This window comes from Meriones unguiculatus, chromosome 17, assembly GCF_030254825.1.
Source record: "Meriones unguiculatus strain TT.TT164.6M chromosome 17, Bangor_MerUng_6.1, whole genome shotgun sequence".
NCBI classification, from domain to species: Eukaryota; Metazoa; Chordata; class Mammalia; order Rodentia; family Muridae; genus Meriones; species Meriones unguiculatus.
Window position 1 is genome coordinate 34,311,789 of NC_083364.1, and position 14,999 is coordinate 34,326,787.

A 14,999-nucleotide genomic window follows, 5' to 3' on the forward strand; every position below is an offset into this window, starting at 1 on the left:
CTGGGTAGCCTTGGCTGTCCTGGACTCACTTTGTAGACCAGGCTGGCCTTGAACTCATGGAGATCTTCCTGCCTCTGCCTCCCCAGCTCTGGGATTAAAGGCCTGCACCACCATGCCTGGCTTATCCACCACAATTTGAAACCATTCTCTCTCTTCTCCAACTGCAGCAACATAAAAATATACCTACCTCCTCCTGTTCTCCCCCAGAAACACCTCTATTGAAATGATAAATCCCTTTCAAGATTTCCTAATCCTACACTTCTCTCAAGATACAGTCATTTTTGCAGAAGCATTCGAATCTCTGAGTTTCACGCCAGTCTGGTCTATAGAATGAGTTCCAGGACAGCCAGAGCTATACAGAGAAACCCTGTCTCAAAACAAACAAACAAACAAAACAAACAAAAAAGGTACAGCCATTTTTTTTTCTTTCCAAGAAAAAGAAATGGCTGCCTCAGATAAAACAAAGAAACCATCTAAGAGGATTTACAGGCCTCTGAGGTACTGTTGAAAATACAGTTCTGAGCCAGGTGTGGTGGCACACTCCTTTAATCCCAGCACCTGGGGAGGCAGGAACAGGCAGGTCTCTTCGACTTTGAACCCAGCATGTTCTACAAAGCAAGTCCAGGACAGCCAAGGCCACACAGGAAACCCTGTCTTGAAAAACTAAAAACCAAACCAAAACAAACAAACAAAAAATCTTAAAAAAACATATTTATATTGCAATGTTTAGGGACTATGGCAACTTTAAGAGCTTTTGGAGCTGGGGTATGGTAGCTCATCCCTGTCGTCACTGCACAGAAGAGTTTGGAGTTAGCCTGGGAAACATCATTTTAAGAGAGAGAGAGAGAGAGAGAGAGAGAGAGAGAGAGAGAGAAAATTGAGAAACAGAGCTAAGAAATACCCTACCATAATCCCCAAATTCTCTAACCACAGAAGATTCAAAGCTGGCAAAGATCTTTGAAATTATCTACATTATTTTGATTCCACCTATTGTGAGAGATGACTGTGATTAAACCTGTTTTCTCTTGCCTTGGTTTTTGTTGTTGTTGTTTTGTTTTGTTTTTTGGCCTGAAACTTGTAGTAATTTTCCTGCCTGAGCCTCCCAAGTTCTAGTTTATAGACATACACTGATATACTTGGCTCCTTCCTCTAGGCAGCCCGTCATTACACCTGAGAATTAGAAGCTGGAGCTGCTCACGATAGCCAGACCAAGATACCGACGACCGACAGAGGTTGCGTCAGCTTCTTCATACTCCTGTGGAAAGCTGCGATAAACCGGAAGACAGAAACAGCTCATTTGTATGGCCTTACATAATTCTAAAACCAGAAGTCCAGTCAGCCTCATTTTGGCCAAGATCAAAGCAGCAACAGGATATGGAATTCAGCCTCAGGAGGATAATCCTCCGTTCCTTGCCTCTTTCAGCTCTGGTGGCTGCCGACTTTCCTTGGCTTGTGACCACACCATAACTATTGTTAAGGCCAGCACCTTCAGATCTCTCTCTACACCTCATATTGCCTTCTCTCCACACGCCAAGTCACCTTTTGTCTCTCTCTCCTATAGGGATGTATGTGACTACCTTTAAAGCCTCCTTGCACAATGCAGGATACACTGTGATCAGGCTAGAAGTAATAGCTCACACCTGTAATGCCCGTACTCGGAAGGCGGGGGTAGGGGGATGGCCGCAAGCCTGGGGCCAGCCTGGTCTATTTAGTATTCCAGAATAGCCAGGTGTATTAGTTAGTTTTCTGTTGTTGTGACAAAACACCACGATCAAGGAAACTTGTGAGAGAAAGCATTTAATCTGGGGCTCCTGTTTCCAGGAGAGTCAGTGTGTGACCATTATGGCAGGAAGCATGGTAGAAGGCAGACATAGGCCTGGAGCAGTAGCTTGAGTGAGAGTTTACATATGATCCACAAGCATGAGGGAGAGGGAGAGGGAGAGAGAGAGAGAGAGAGAGAGAGAGAGAGAGAGAGAGAGAGAGAGAAAGTATCTTTAATTATACCTGCAAACTTTTTTTCCCTAAAGGAAACATGTCCAATCTGTGGCCCACAGCCAAGGAGAGCCATGCATGTTGCCCAACTATAAATGATAAACTTTAAAATTATGAGGTTTCTTTTCAGTGTGTGATTATTTTGTGTGTGCACAGCTCTCCAATGTGACTCCATAGAGCACGTGTGGCAGTCAGAGGACAACTTTTGGATTCTTTCCTTCTGCCACGGGTTCCAGGGTCACTGGTACACAGCGAGGGCCTTTGGCCTCTGAGTCTCGGCAGCCTGAGACTGGTGTTCATCCCCTTTGTAAACGGAAAGGCCAAATGGACCCTGCGTGGTGACACAGGCTCCCCTGCGAGAGGCGGGGCTTTCCACTTTGGCCTGCTGGCTGCCAGCTGGACCGCCTCTGCAGTTTATTCCGCTGACCCACAGGACACCTGGAAGCCAAACATTTCTCCTCATCACCTCCCGCACTCCCCGCCGGGAGCTTTCCTGCTGTTCTTGCAGTCCGGATGGAATGGTGCAGCTGGGACATGAGTGATATCTGATGCCTGATGCCGGGACGTAAAAGCTTGGGCAAGCCAGTGGACAAAATGTAAAAGAGTCTGGTAAACACACAGGTCCAGACCTGCCCCATTAGGCAGGAAATGTTGCCCAGAATGTCCTCTCTTCCCCCGCAGAAGGTAAAAGGGCAGGAGCCACCTTAGGCAGCTGTGACCCTGTGCCAGATGTAACTTTGCAGCTGAGACAGGCTGCTTCAGGGCATTTAAGACATTGGAGAACGAAGGGACTTTTAATTTGGGAGAACAAGGGCCTTGGTATCTATGCTGCAGCTTCTGCTCTGTTTGCACAACACCTGGACAAGCCTCAACCTTCTTACCCATAGTTCCCTTGTTTGTAGGTTATAAAGCTTGTCTGTCAGCGGCAGTGGGGCCTTAGCTGGAGGGATAACTCCATAATTCCGTGCGGCTACCTGCAATAAACTGAAGAGTTCTCATCAGAGATCTCTGATGAGGAAGACAGGATTCTTGACAGAAGAGAACTTTCGGATGAATCAGTTTGAAGCAGAACTGGAGTTTATTAAGAAGAGCTATTTTCAAAATTTGTGAGTGTGTGTGTATGTGTGTGTGTGTGTGTGTGTGTGATGTATATTCTTGTGCGTATGTGTGGTATGTGTATAAAGTAGGGGTTTTGGCACCAAGACATGACTGCTCCAAGGTTTGCTTGAGAAGGTTTTAATTGTGGCTACAGGAAGGACTATAGCCAGTGGCATCTGAAAGAATCCAGAGCAGGGAGAGAAACTAGTAGATTAAACACGACCATGAGAAGAGGGGCTGGGGTGGGGAGAGCGAGAGAAAGAGAAGAGGGGAAGGCGAAAGAGAGAGTCAAAGGTGCATGGCTGAAATGGCAGGGTTATATAGGAATGAGAAGCTGGAGGAAGGGAGGCCCACGAGCTAGAACAGTTTATCGTAGGGGACAGGGTGAGAAGAGCTGAGAGGAGCCACAGGTACCCAGTGAGCCTGAGGCCCAGTGTGCTTTGGTATGTTAACAAACACAACAGTTAGCCATCTGTCCTGAGTTTCTTTTGGATCTGACAGTTTGTTTTTGCTTGTGGGAGAGGGGGTGGGAGAGGGACGGAGGCAGAGAGCGTGGGCCCAGATAGAAGCCAGAAGTCAATGTAAGGTGTTTTTCTTAATTGCTCTCCATCTCTTTTTTGAGACAGCATCTCTCATTGACCCTGGCATTCACCAGTCAACAAGGCTAGCTAGCCAATAAGCTGTATGGACCTACTTGTCTGTGCATCCTGCTGGTCCTGGAGTTACAGGTGTGTGCCCCGGTGCCAGGCTTTTACTTGGTACTGAAGATCTGAATTTAGGTCCTTCAGTCCTTTACTGACTGAGCCGGATTCCCAGCCCAAAAGGAGACTTTTTTTCTTCTTCTCTTTTTTCTTTCTTTCCTTCTCTCTTTCTTTTTTCTTTTCTTTTTTTTTTTTTTTAGGTTTTTCAAGACAGGTTTTCTCTGGGTGGCCCTGGCTACCTTGAACTTGTCCTGTAGACCAAGTTGGCCTAGAACTCAGCTATCTGCCTGTCTCTGCCTCTCCAGTGCTAGTATTAAAGACAAGCACTACCATGTCCAGCCAGAAAGAATATTTTAATGTATTTTTAAATAAGGGGATTACCAGAAAGGTATTAGGGAAAGAAGGAGAGAGCATGGATAGGAGCTTTCCAGGATCACCACAACCCAGTGTCTTTACAATAGCCATATATACACATTTGGTGGCTCCTAAAATTACATCTTTAAAGTTTGCTAAGGGGTTGGAGAGATGGCAGCATTTGCTTCTCCTGCAGAGGACCCAGGTTTCATTCCTAGCACCCACATCAGGTAGCCCACAATCACCCGTAACTCCAGTTCTGGGGTACCTGACACCCTCTGGCCTCCACGGGGACCTGCATACACATGTTACACATAAACTCACACACATAGACATAACTTTATGTGTGGTGGAGCATGCATTTACTCCCAGCACTTGGGACGCAAAGAAGGCAAATAAGGTTTTTTTAATAATTTATTTATTTTTATTTTATGTGCATTGGTATTTGCCTGCACGTATGTCTGGGTGAGGATGTCAGATCTTGGAGTTTCAGACTGTTGTGAGCTGCCATGCAGGTGCTGGGAAACGAACTCGGGTACTTTGGAAGAGCAGTCAGTGCTCTTAACCACTGGGCCATCTCTTCAGCTCCCAAGCAGATATAAGTTTGAGGCCAGCCAGGTCTATGTACTGAGCTCCCTGCCACTCAAGATCACATAGTGAGGCCCTATCTCAATCAATCAATCAAACAAACAAACAAACAAACGACAAACAAAGTAATTTGGGCTTAATATGGTGGGCATATGCCTGTAATCTCAGCAACCAAGAGGTAGAAGCAGAAGCAGACAGAATTCTGTGAGTTCAAGACCTGTGTGATCTACATACTGAGACCATGTCTCAACAAACAAACAAAATTGCTGAGAATTTTAATAATTAATTATCAACTCTTCAAAAGAGAGCTTATTTTCCAAGAATCACCTTTTTTTTTTTTTTTTTAAATGGGGTCTTATTATGTAGCCCTAGCTGTCCAAGAACTCACTATGTAGACCAGGCTAGGCTAGCCTTGAATTCACAGAAATTTGCTTGCTTCTGCCTCCTGAGTGCTGGATTAAAGGTGTGTGCCACTTATGCACAGTGAGAATCACCCTCTCTTGGGCAGTCCCAATAATCAGAGACGTAAATATCAAATGAGACAATTATTTTCGTTTGTTTGTTTCTTTGTTTGTTTAATTGTCATGATTGTTTTCGACAAAGAGTTCTTTTCTTTTCTTTTTTTAAACCAGGCAGACCTGGTTGTTCCAGAACTCGCCATATAGACCAGTCTGGCTTCTAACTCTGAGATCCGCCTGCCTCTGCCTCCCAAGTGCTGGCTGGGATTAAGGGAATATGCCAACTATGTTTAGCAGGGACAGAGAGCTCTCAACTGAATACTGTCAGAGGGACAACTGGTGAGAAATGACCAACAAAAGTCACCTCTTCCAAGACAATCTGCTCCTCACAGAAAGAACCAAGTGTCCTGGGAGAACACGGTCTGAGCCGGGGAATGGTAAACATGTCAGGATTAGTCAGGCTTGCCCTGCTTCCTAGCACGTGAAAGCCTGCTGCTGTCAGACACGACCTTGGCTCAGTTGCTCCTTGCTAACAGTAGGATTCTTCCTCTTCCTATATATATATATGCAGAGACTGCAGGGCAGATGGTCCAAAGTTAGCGCATAGCAGAAACAGGGTTCACACACTGTGGTAGCCATGGGGATGGGGAGGGCTGGCGTTGAACAGGACTGGAGAGCGGTTAGGAGACTGTGGCGACTGCAGCGCAGGCTCAGGGGTAGCAGGATCACCACTTGCCTCCGAGCTTTGCTACACAAGTGTGCTCTGCAGAACTGCAGCCTGGGTGTCACCTTCAGAGCCTCTCCCAGACTACTGTAAAAGAACTCAGCCAGGTGTAGTGGCACACACCCTTGATCCCAGCACTCAGGGAGGCAGAGGCAGGCAGATCTCTGAGTTTGAGGCCAGCCTGGACTACCAAGAGAGTCCAGGACAGCCAAGGCTACACAGAGAAATCCTGTCTAGAAAAAAAACAAAAACAGGAGACTCTCACGACTCTAAAGTACATTAAAGTCTGGCAAGTGTTGATAGAACTCACTGGGATTTTCATTTGTCTTTAATCACAGATCCTTCTTAGACTCAGAGGAAAGTTGAGAATGTGTCAGGGGAGGGGAAAATGTGTGTATGGTACCAACATAGTAAAAACTTGGAGGGAATCCAGAAAAGATCATCAGGACCACAGCTGGGTCTAAAGGATGTCCAACTCTTGGTTAATTAGCAGTTTAATTGGGGGAGGGATGGTAAGAAGTTGGCAGTTCAAGAAAATGTCAAGCCTGAAACACAGGCTGTTATTTTAGATGTCTATGCAGAACCCAGACAAGGCTCAGTCATGGTCATTGCTGTGAGTGGGTATAGACTCTGTTCCCATATTGCCCTCACCGCCTCAGCATTGTTCTTCCAAACCCCCGGTGATCTGAAGCAGATACCCTGGAGAGACAAAAAACGGGGCCCACCCTCGCTTCCTTGGGCAGGACAGAGGCTGCCTGTGTTTTTTTTTTTTTTTTTCTTTAGTTTCAGAAAAGCCAAAATTAGCCTCCCTGTTGTTTCTTTTCTCAGGAGCCTCTAAATTGTATCTCAGGAAAGGATTATTGTGCTCTGGGGACCCTATCTTATCGTGGGGTGTGGTGATGGTGGGGGGGGATGAGTGAGAGGAAAATGGTCTTTGACAAATTGGTTCAATTCGGACAATCACATGACTTCCTAGCACATACTTGCCCACCCCAGCTTTAGTAAAGCCATTGTGTCAATTCCCAAATATTTAGCCGAGTGGGAGGCGTGAGAGAGCTGGGGTAGCAAGGAGGTTTGAGGTTTGAAGCACCATCATGCGGGTGACCCCTTTGCTGTTTTGGAGAGTCAGTGGTGACACCGGGGAGGCTCTGGCTCCTGGGACTTGTGTTATCACTTGTATACCACTAACTTTGAAGGACTGGGAAGCACAGTCTCTCAGGAGTACTTGCCACCTTTTGTTAGGGAGGGAGGTTCTGTCTGGGGTGAAGGCCAGTCCCTTGCTGACCCCCTTCTGTGGAGAGGGCAGTCTCACAGCAAAAACTGCTCAGGAGACAAAAACACGCACGGTGAGCCAGGGAACACAATGTGACCTGAGCTGTCAGAGCTGAAGGTTTCACACAAAGAATTCAAGGCATGACCAGGCATTTGCCCTTATGCAATCTTCAAACACTCCCAGGTCTGCTGCGAGAGAGCGTGAGCTCCCGCTGACCTCAATCAGCCTTGCTCAGCATGCCGTCAGGGGACCTTTCGGGGGACAAGCCTGGGGGTGGGCAGCAACACGTGAGAACGGACGTTATCGACGGGGAACACTTTTCCCCTGTGCTCATGCGGTCATCTGTCTGATATGCCTGTGGGTGGAGGTGGGCAGGAGGGAAGGGAGTGTCCAGAAAAGAGCCGTGAGGTCATCGGAGCACCAGGCTTTCCTCACTGACCACTGGCCACAATTGTCTTCCTGGCTTCCATTCCCAGGGGCTTTGCCTCCGCTCCCACAGATGGCTGGGATTCCCGATTTGGATACACACATTTTCTTCCATCTCCAACCAAGGCCTGACAGCCAGACAGGCAATAGATTATTTGTCAAGAGATTTGAGATTTATCTGAAAGCTTCACTTGTTCCTCGCTTTGCTGACAGCTCTGACGCATTGGGCCGTATCTGAGAGCTATTCCTGCCATATAACCTGCTAGCTGGGTGCCACATGTAACCAGCCCTCCACCCACCTCTCTGCTTCTCTGTGACTTCTTACTAGGAATTGGGGTTTTCTCCATCCCTCCCCCCCACCCCCCTATCACTGAATCAGTGTTACTGGTGTGAGCATGACACCATCAGAGAGCCCAGGGAATGAGAGCTAGTTTTTCGAGACAGGGTTACTCTGTGTAGCCTTAGCTGTCCTTAACTGGCTTTTGAAACCAGGCTGGCCTGGAACTGACAAAGATCCTCCTGCCTCTGCCTCCCGGAGTGCTGGAATTACAGGAGTGTGCCGCCGCCACGCCCAACATTAGCTCCAGTCTTTGATTTAGTTTCTCCGTGGATCACAGTGTTAATTAAGCACACAGTCTCCCTTCTCTACAGGTGACCCTCAATAACCACCAAGGCTCGGTTTTCCTGACACACCGATCCTTTTTCTTACCTGCATAGAGGCTTTTTGCTAGGTTTTGAACAACCACACATCATATGGTTTCCAAGCAGAGATTAGGCACGTGGGAGATTTTTCTCCTTCCTTAAGGAAGCAAACAAACGTCTTAGAGTCCCAGGGGATAGGTGTTGGTAGTCTGTTGGTGGTCTTGAAGGGGTACCCCTTAAGACCAGTAGTTCTTAACCTTTGGGTCTCCACTCCTTTGTGGGGAGGGGTCAAACCTTTTCACAAGGGTCACCTAAGACAGTTGGAAAACTCGATTCACAACAGTAGCAAAATGACAGCTCTGAAGTAACAACGGAAATAATTTTATGGTGGAGGGGTCACCGCACCATGAGGAACTGCATTAAGTAGTTGGCAGCATTAGGAAGGTTGAGAACCAGGGCAGGGCTGCAGAGGATACTAGGAGCCACTTTGTCCAGCCTTCTGAATGGAAGTCAGAACTGACCGGTCATTTTCCTTAACAGAACAATCTCACTGTCTGAGAAAATGGATGTATTTCCACCCTAATACTCCACAGTCGTCAAAGAAAAACCTGGAGCCCCTGACATGGACCTCTGTGGAGGAGAGCGTGGAGGGAGGAGGTGCCTAGGGAACTAAGCAGGGCTTGCACTAGGTCTGGTCTGGAGCCATGGTGCACTGGGAAGAGCCTCTGCAGGTGAACTCCTGTGTCACTCAAACAGGAGTTTCCTTAGCCAAGGTCAGCAGAGGCGGAAGCTGTCCTGAAGGCCCGCAATAAATAGCCCTTAACTGAAGACACAGTAGGACCAGTGTCCGAGAGTGACACCATGAGGCAGTAAGTGGTCACCGCAGAGGCAACAAGTACTATTTCTTGGTCTCTTAGTATTTATACTTCCTCTGTCCTGCTTTGTTCTATGTGCCTTCATGGTTTTTGTATTTATTTATTGATGAATTGTGTTAAGATGTATACACTTATTTGTCAATATATATATATATACCTTATATAGCTTTTAGATCCATTTACTAGAAATATTTGTGTGTACACTTGCTACAGAGAAGCCTGGCCTTGAACCCCTGACCCTCCTGCCTCCACCTCCCGAGTGCTAGGATTATGGGCATACACCACCACACTGGCAAACATGCAGTCTCTAGTTTGGAGCTAGGAAAGCAAATCCAAATATTTCTAACCCCGAAAATTTGCAAAAGCTGAAACACAGTTATGGGGGCCCAAACCCAGCTGCTAGATCAGAATACATGAAGGGTAGGGCCAGGACACATGAATGAAAGCCAAACCAAGAACAAGCCAGAGGCAATTCCGGTGCACGGCCAGGGTGGAAGACTGTTGCTTTAATTTAGACATGCCTACAACCCACAACGAACAGGCGGCCCTATTTCCAGGAACTGTCTAGTTTCTAAATCCTCTTGCTTAGAGAGAAGCTTCTGGCAGAGCATGGCTGAAACTGCCTTTCTGTAGTAAAGGTAATCATACTCATACATGTGCAAGACATGTATGCATGCATGTATTCTGAGCTCTTGACCTTCCTCTTGCCGTCTCTGCTTGGGAGATCGTGATCTGCTCTGCAAAGGACAGACTCAAAGGTCCTGACCTTGGTACGTGCCTTCCTGCTCTAGCTTTCTACCTTCCATCCTCTCTCCTGGGCACTGTGCTCTCCTCTCCAGACAACGCAGGCCAGGGCGGGTGTCATTTATGCTCCTCCCAGACCCAGCAGGATGGCCTGGACACACTAACCCTAAGGAAGTGTTACCTGAATGAACACAAAGGAAGGGAAAGCCAGAGATGATGAAGGGATGAGTAAGGCAGAGGAGGCAGGAATGTGACCCCATTCAGGTTAGCTAGTGAAGCCTGTGTTAATGTTAGCCCCTTGAGAGAAAGCGACCTTTGTTACAGCCGTGAGGAGGGAGCGCTGGCCTATCTCCCAGGAACTGTGAGTACAGAGAGAGGTGAAATTGCGGCTTCACTAACATTCCTCTCATCTCACAACCCTGTGTGATATTAATTATCTCATTTTTCAGCTGAGGAAACTAAGGAAGGTAAGGGAGCCCGGGCGTAGCTCACGGGTAGGGCCCTGGCCAAGCGTCCACAAGGCAGCTCTGTTTCTGTTCAGTGGGATCTGCTCTGCCTCCCTGATTCGGCCAGTAAGGCCAACATCTCAGTCTGATGGTTATTCTTCACTGTGAGCTTGACTGGGTTTAGAATCGCCATGGCAACGCGCGTCAGGGAGAGTCTGTGGGGGTGTTCTGGAAAGGTGTAACTCAGGAGGGGGAGCCCTGCCGTGAAGGTGGTTGGCTCCATCCCCGTGCGCTGGAGACCTGGACTAAACAAAAAGGAGAAAGTGAGCTGAGCCCAGCATTTATTCCTCTGGGCCTCCTGGCTGTGGGTGGAATGTGGACAATTGCCACGTGCTCCTGCGGCCATGCCTGCCTTGTCAGGATGAGTTGTAGCCCTTCAAATTGTTAGACCACAGACACCCTTCCTCCTTCAGGTTGTTTCTTATTGGGTATTTGGTCAGAGTGACTGAGAAAAGTAGCTGATCTAGTCCAGACCTAGCCCCTGCCTTCCATCTCCTCTGGTAGCTTCCAGAACTGGCTCCACCTGAACACACTGACTGGCTTGGGACAATAGGCGATTGCCTGCAGGGAACTGTTTCCTGCCTAAGGCTCTGTGAGCACGCTGTCACTCTCTGCTGCTCTTCTCACATACCTCAGAGTCTCCTCAGGCCCGCCTGCTCCCAATTCTAACCGCGTGTACGTGCAGCTGGATAACAACAACCTGCTCAAGCACTAAAAGACAGCCAGGTGGGTTTTAAGGAGCAGCGGAACTGCTCCTGAAAACGGGAAAACCTGGACAAATGAAATCCTTTGTGCTGTGAGGCAGCTAAGTTCTCCTTGTGATGTTTTGGAGTTTAAAGAGCTCTTTCACTGCTTGTTAGGAGTCTTCCCGTTTCCTAGCTGGCAGAAGAGGTGGACATGTATGTGAGATTATTAATGACAGCCAGGCCCAGTGGCTCACACCTATAATCTCAGGAATAGAGAGGCTGAGACAGGAGGATCAGGAGTGCAAGACCAGCCTGGGCTACACAGTAAATTTCAAGTCAGCCTTGACGATACAGTAAGATTTTGTCTCAAAAAAAGAAAGAGAGAGAGAGAGAGAGAGAGAGAGAGAGAGAAAGGAAGGAAGGAAGAAAAGAAGATCAGTCTTACAACTGGTGAGTAGTAGGAGTCAGGACTTGCCTTCTGGGTCTAAGGTCAACGACTCTGTCTTAAGTGTAGCAGGCCAGAGACAGGTGGAGAGCGCCCCCCGCCCCAGTCCCATCCTGACCCACCAGACAATCACATGCCTCAGTCAGGCCTGGTGTTCTGCTGGGGTTGGAAGCTGTCCCTCATAGCTCTGTGTTTTATTGTATGTTATCTTATCTCAATAGGAAAAGGCAATTCAGGGAGAGAATTTCCTTGTCTGGACGCTCCAGGCTTTCCGTTTGTCCTGTTTCCCTAGCCCAGGCCATCCTCATTACTCATAGCTACAGAGACACCTTATCCGACTCTTATCAGACACTCCATCTAAGTCATGGGGCCTGCTGTTCTCTCAGGGCCAGACAAACTGGAATCTGCCTACCCAGCCCGGCCTAACAGTACCGAGTTGCTTGGCACTCAGCCACACGTGGAAAGCTGCTAACAAGTGGCCGCTGGGCATCTAGCTCTTTTCTCATGGAACCTGAGGACGTTAGGGTCTTGCTGGCAGGTGTAGCTGATGTCCCAGAGAGCCTTCTCACACAAAGCTAGCACTGAAATTCTTTCTTTAAATCTTTACTTTCTCCAACAGCTTCCTCTGAAAAAGTCAGTCTATAAAAAGCCAAGTGTGGTGGCACACGCCTTCCATCCTGGCACTTGGGAGACAGAGGCAGGCATGTATCTCTGTGAGTTTGAGGCCAGCCTGGTTAATGTGGTGTGTTCCAGGACAGCTATGTAGAGAGAGACCCTGTCTCAAAAAGCAAAACAAGCAAACAAACACAAAAAAAGAAAATAAAATGTTTATTTTTTTTTCTCTTTTCTGATTCCCCTATCTTGTTCCTCTCCCTCCCCCTGTGTTTTTTTTTTTTTTACTAGCAACTCCCCTGTTTTTTTTCCCAGGGGGTTTTTCTTGCTGGTCCCTCTCCCCCACTATTTGGGACTAGTTTCTATCTGACCTTCTGTTATCTTTCTTGGGTCTTATGAGACATGATTATCAATGAGCATCTGCTTGAGCCCAGGTGCTTCTCTTGAAATAGAAAAAAAAGGTATTTGTAACATAAACTTTGAGGAACAGGGAATTTTATTGGGAGATAATTTCTGGGAAGGGTGGGTGGAATCCAGGGCAGCACATAAGCTAGGCTATACCCCCAGCCTGGGGAGATACGTATTTTAATTAGGATGTGTTTAGGTGTTCCCACAGCCTAGAACCACAACTACAAGAATCCATGATCATAACTGCTAGTGGTGCTGCATGTGTTCGGCTTGTGTTCAACTTCTGTTCCTTGAAATTGTATTGAGTAGTTTTTACTTCTTTTTTTAAATTTCATTTTAAAAACTTTAAAGACTTGGGGTGTTGATGCACACCTTTAATCCCAGCACTCGGGAGGCAGAGGCAGGAGAATCTCTGTCAGTTCAAGGCCAACCTGATTTACAAAGTTCAGGACAGCTAAGGCCGCACAGAGAAACCCTGTCTCGAAAGACCAAATAAATAAACAAATAAATAACAAAACACACTGACAAAAAACAAGAGAGCCTGCTTTATTTATTTTTATTTTATGTGTATGAGCATTTTGTTTGCAAGTATGTCAATGTATGCGTTCATTGCCCACAAGAGGACATTAGAGTGTCCTGGAAATGGAATTAGAGTTGTGACTGGCCATATGTGGACCGGAAAGTGAACCTGGGTCCTCTGTATGCATAGCCAGTGCTCTTAAGCACTGTTTTTGTTTTTTTTTTCACCATGAGGAGTTCAATTAATAAAATTAAACATAGAGATTATGTTATGAGAATAGATAATCCACTCAGATACCAGTCCACATGATTTCAAGGTAATTTAGGTGCGCTCTTCAGTTATAGCTTTCTTTCTTTCTTTCTTTCTTTTTTTTTTTTTTTTTTTTTTTCATTTTTAGATGCACTCTCACTATATAACCCTGGCTGGACTAGAACTCACCATTCAGACCAGACTAGCCTCATACTCATAGAGATCCACCTGCCTCTGCCTCCTGAGATAAAGGCGTGTGACACCACACCTGGCAGACTTTATGTTTTGTTTTTTTAGATTTAATGCAAAATATCATGTCTTCATTAAAGTAGAATTCTCAATCTTCCCGAATAGGTAAATTTGTGTCCCACCCTGAAGTGCTAAGGGCTGAACCTGGGCTTCATTCCATATAGCTTGGAAGTGTTTATCTGGTGATTTGTGGTGGTTCACTCCTGTAATCCAAAAACTCAGGTGACTTGAGACAGAAGGAGTGACTTCCAAGCTAGCCTGGCTGACGTAGTGAGCCGTGACCAGGTTAAGCTACTTAACAAGGTCCCGCGGCACAAACAAACAAACAAAGGAACAAGCAAAAACATCCTGCGAATACAATGTTTCTCAGTGTTCTGAGACTGCCTGTAAGAAAATTATTTGAGAAGCTAGAACTGCACAGCTCTGTCCAAACCTAAGAAATCATCGGGGAGGAGCTTAAGAGCCTATATCTGACTATCAAAACTTTTTTTTTTGGGGGGGGAATATACATTCAATAAGATGTGCTAACTAGTCAGAACCTTGAGGACCTGAGGAATGGCTCTTTCTATATGCAGCCAGGCAGACTTGGAAAGCAGAGTGGTGACAAGTGAATATGAGTTTTTGTTTTGGCCATAGCATTAGAGGATCCCTGGGCTTGCACTGAAGTCTCCAAGTGCTGGATGCTTGCAGGACAAGAAGGTTGGAGGGAATCGTCAAGCACAGGGAAGAGCAGCAGAGGTTGCAAGGATGTCCCAAAGGCTGATGGTAGTCAGAGGGCGCTCAGGTCCTCGTGACCTGGGAACTCAGGTGCTGAGGAATCCCCAGGAGGTCCAAGTAGGAAGCCTCCATAGCGACTCTGCATGCTGAGCAGGTTGCTTCCATTTTTTGGTCTGCCAGTGTCCCTGTGTAATTACTGTGTGCTTAATTACTTAGCCTGTGCTTAATGGAAGCTGGGGATAACCTAGATAGGAAACTGATTCTTGGCACTTGTAGCTGGAAAGCAGGTTGAAGGCTGGGGATGAAGCTAGGTACAAGAGTGGAGACCATGCTGCGTCCTGCTCTAGGTCACTCCATAGTGTGAGAAACAGCAGCTTTCAGACTGTGCCTTGCCTTGTGCAACTCCATTTTTCAAGCATCATTTGTGCTCAGGGTCCAGAGGAAGCTGCACAAACCACTCAGACACGATTCTCAGTAAGATATGGATGGTTTATTGAACTCATTGTCCATGATCCCAACACTGATCATGATCAGGGACACAGAGTGCACACAGGTGCCAAACTATGACATTAAGTGTTTTTCAGAGTTAGCGTGTAAAGGTAAACACTGCAATTAGTTCATGGTGAGGCTGGGCGGGAACAGGACAGTGGAACAGGGTAGTTACTTCTGACTCAAGTTATTTTTGTTAATTAGACAAAGCAGTTCTGGCTGACATTTGATTTGATTGGTCCC

At 46.9% G+C, this 14,999-nt stretch overlaps 1 long non-coding RNA gene across 1 annotated transcript; it reads left to right on the forward strand.

Annotated features, from left to right (window-relative positions):
* Positions 1-2,811: 2,811 nt before the first annotated feature.
* Positions 2,812-6,220, forward strand: LOC132648687 (uncharacterized). The gene is made up of 3 exons (XR_009587084.1): positions 2,812-3,098; positions 3,717-3,818; positions 5,366-6,220. It is a non-coding gene; the product is annotated as an uncharacterized LOC132648687 (long non-coding RNA).
* Positions 6,221-14,999: the final 8,779 nt, after the last annotated feature.